Genomic DNA, 4,373 nt, shown 5'->3' with positions numbered 1-4,373 from the left:
TTCCTGTGAAATTAAGATAGACAAATGGGCCAACATAAAAGCAACTTATTCCACACGTATGTGATTGTGTTCAAACAGAATTTGCAGGAGTCTCTAATCTATGGATAAGTAAACATAGCCATCAAAAGATTTCAAAATTTCAAAAAAATATTTTTCATCCGAAACGTGAAAACAGCATAGTCTATAGCCCATGAAATTTCGAAATTTTCGAAAATCCTATTTTTCTCAAAAAATAATGTGAGAATGTAGGAAAAAATTAGAAAACAACAATAAACTTGCTCTCACGCTGCCTGCTTGCGTATTTCTGGAGATATTTTAGAAAAACTGAAATAAGAATATGATTTTAATGTTGATGAAAGGAAAATAATAGTTGAAAAATATAATAGTTGAAAAGATATTAGTAAAAATCGATTTTTTTAAAGTTTATCAAGAAATCCACATTATTTGGAGCAAAAACAGGTTCTTGTTTAAATTACATTTGTTCCTGAATTTTGTTTACATATTTCCATGTTTACAGCATCCAAAATGTTTCAAATTTTTGTTAGCGCTATTTCCTTGATTGAATACACTACAGAAATAAGAATTAGTCAAAATAATAATTTGTAAATGCAATTTTAATCCAACGTGTGGTTGCATTAATCTCTAAATATCACATTCGCTAACGAGTTATTTTATCAAATTTCTCGAAAAATCAACGATCTACGATGACTGCATTTACAGTTCATTTTCATTAGCGGGATTCAGGGAGTGTTGTAAGGGAAAAATACACTCATAGAACGATAGGTTTAATATCACTGAAAAGTTAGTTGAATAATGAAAATGATGTACAGCACAATAATGAGTGATATGACTGTTTATTAACAAATAAAATATATGGAAGGCATACGATAGTACAAACAGAATTGATCAATGTGAGAGCGAAACAACGCTAGATATTGATATCAATAGTGCATTATAAAGGGATGAATTAATATAGAGTTAGTATATGAGATGTTCTATGTCCATTTCCTGTCGATTTAAAGTAACTTCCATCAAATTAAAATGTCCTAAAAATTATGGAAAATTCGATCGCTAAAATGCAAGAAATATTGTGCGAAGCATCAAATTTTTGATGATTCTTTCACTGAAATACCAAAGCTGTTCCATTTGCTGAATCGTCCGCATGCCAGTTGCATTTGAAGAATGTTTCAGATTTACGAATTCACTGTGTATTCACATAGGCAATGTGCCAACTTCAGAAGCCACTTATTCCACGTACTGAGCTCAAGGCTGTTTTCCATGCAGTGTCGCAAAACAATTTAGTCTATCCATATGTATGGATTTTTGGAAAGAAAATGCAAATATTGCCAAAGAACTTTGTTCCGCCCCCAAAACAGAGAAGCCTATTTAGTCCATGAAATTTTGATTTCTGTACGAAAATCTTTCAAACAAGTGATATAGATAAATCAAAGAAAATGCAAAATCTGTTATCACATTTTCACACAATTCCTAGTAGCGTAGTTTTCAGGATTTTGCTCTAAATGAGCAACTAAATTTGGATGTTAATAGTAAGGACAAAAAATGTATGCGTTTGATAGTCACACATAAAAGTGGCTTTGATTAAAATTTACTTCGACGCAGCAAATCGTTTCCGCAATAAGGATGCTCTTTGTAATAACAGAATAACATAGAATTTGTACTTGATTTCCATTTGTTAAGTACAGGCTGCATGTACTTCAGACGTTTTATATGAGCTACTGCAATCAGTGATAACAATTTAGTAGTAGCGTACAATAAAATTTATGATTTTCAGATTAAACGTTTATTGGAACACAATATTTCTTACATAAATGCCAATTTCCAAAATGAGATTTGAACTAAGTTCCTACGTATCGCAAAGAGATGCTCATTAGTGTAGATAGATGATTATATAACAGTAATTATACATGCAGGCAGTGAAGCTGATCTGAAGGCTAGTCAGCGAAACTGAAATCCATTAATTTGCAACTAAAATAGTCTGTAGTGATACATACAAAAAACGTTAGTACAATTGTAAAGATGACTTACCGCTTAACTATCGGTGATATTGAAGAGGTGACTTTATCGAATTTCTTGACTGATGATCTTCACATTGATTACTACGAAGATGACATTTTGAAAAGTAGGTCAAGTTCACGGAAATGGAATAATATGATCTTGCTTTTGGTTATGTAAATTCATTTTTTCGAAGTTTTAGTGAAATGGTACATGAACATTATGGTAAAGTTTACCAACTGCTAAAAGTTATTACGATTTCATTGAAATTCAGTGAAGTATTGTACATAGAATGTTGAACAATTCCCAATGATATGCTATTCATGACAAATTCATGATGTTCGTTAATCTAAATACTTTTCTATTTCTGTTGTGTTATTATGATTCAAATGAACGTTCATGTATAACTGTTTATGGATTTGTTAGTGATTTTGTTTTAAGGTAAATTGCCGCCTTTTGTTGAACTGCACTTGCTCACCTGAATATCAGTGGCAGCTGAACGCTGATTATGCTGTTGATCTGAAATATTGTAAGATTATTTTTTTTGCAAATTATTAGAAGGAATTCGATGGCTAGTTTTCATTACGTTCAGCAAACATGATTTCTGCAGCCTCTAATGTAAAATCACGTCAATAAGCACTTACAATACCAACTATTATATTACTACTCGCATCTGAATTCACTTGAATTGCCCAAATATAGCAAATTAAGTGAAGTATTGAATTTGGTTTTGAATGTAACGACAGGTGATCATATTTTATCACTCTTACTCTCAGCTTCCTTAACATGAAAGTTTTCAAACGTAGCATTGACGTTTGTGTTCATTGATTTTATACCTTAGCACTTAGCACCAGCCTGACTTTTTAATTTCTGTTGAAAGCCGCATGTAATTTGCTATTCTTGATCATTTCAATGGCTTTCACTCTTGGTCACACCTGTGATCCGATTAGGTTTGGTAACCCCTTTAGGCAGACAGTCAGCGTGACGTGAGTAACACAAATGATGATAGAAGTAGTCTGTTTGCGGCCTTTCAGCCTACTCAACGATCACAAACATCACCGTCTCATTGCTGCAATTGCATCTTATCAGAACAGAATTTGTCAGTACCACACGCAGTGGATCTGACAAACATGATAGAATTTTAGAAAACGTTTCGTTTGTAACCATCAAGCTGATGTCCCACTCCATACCACTCCACATATTAACTCACGGACGAGTTATTTTTCAGCTCCCTAATGACTACCACTGAACTGACTGGAACTAGCACGCAAGAAAATTCATATTCTGCTACAAATACGTATCAACTGATTGTCCAATAGTAGCTGGGCGAAATCAGTACACTGCAGTGATCAAACAACCTAGCAGGTAGCGCTCCTGGAAGAGCATCTCGACAACGAAAACAAGCCTGATAGTTTTCATCGTGAGGTTGTCAATCAGTTTATGGAACGAAACACAAATGATAAACTTGTATACGTATATATACCTATACAATTTTCACGAAGTAGCCAACTATGCCTACTTTATCATACGCAAATTAAATCGTCCAATGTCCCATTGGCTGTCACTATGATGCGTTCTATTCGCCCTCATCAACTGGAAATTTCATTGTCTCATTGGCTATAACTATGACCCGTTCTATTCGCTGTCACTGAAGGCAAATTTCATTGGCCCACCGGCTGGCACAATGTCGCATTCCATTGGTCAGCATTATATGCAAATTTTATTCTCCCACGTCATATTGGCTGTCCCTAGACGCGTTCCATTCGTTGTCGTCAAAATCAAATTTCATTGGGCCACCGGCTGGCACTACGTCGCATTCTATTGGTCGTCATTATATGCAAATTTAATTCACCCACGTCCCATTGGCTGTCACTAAGAAGCGTTCTACCATTGGTCCAGCATGCATGATGGATTCCTATATAAGTAGAAATCCGACAGAAAAATCCTTTCCTCCTCCTCCTCCTCCTCCTCCACCCCCATTCTGGCACGTTCGTGAACAGTTATCCATCGACCACAAGGGCGGAATGATTGTTGTCATTCCGAAGGCAGTGAGACGAGATATGTTGCTCTACTGCTTAAAAATCGCAACAGTGCTCTTCACGATAATGACGCTGTGCGATTCTTTTTCAACACGTTTCGGAGCACCAATCAAGATATGCTCGGACAATATACTGCTCACCATGTTCCAGAGCTGAATTTACAGAAATTTTGACCCACCCAAAATGTGGCAATCAGCATGTGGCTATCGTTACCCGTATCCGTCCGCAATCGAATCGCATTCATTATTTGCAATGCTGGGCCTTATACCGATCCATTTCAGGATAATCCTGCCCCATGCACGAAGAAAACCTTTCACCACT

This window comes from Trichinella spiralis (genome assembly GCF_000181795.1).
Source record: "Trichinella spiralis strain ISS 195 chromosome Unknown Scfld6, whole genome shotgun sequence".
NCBI classification, from domain to species: Eukaryota; Metazoa; Nematoda; class Enoplea; order Trichinellida; family Trichinellidae; genus Trichinella; species Trichinella spiralis.
Note: the sequence above shows the minus strand (reverse complement) of the source record.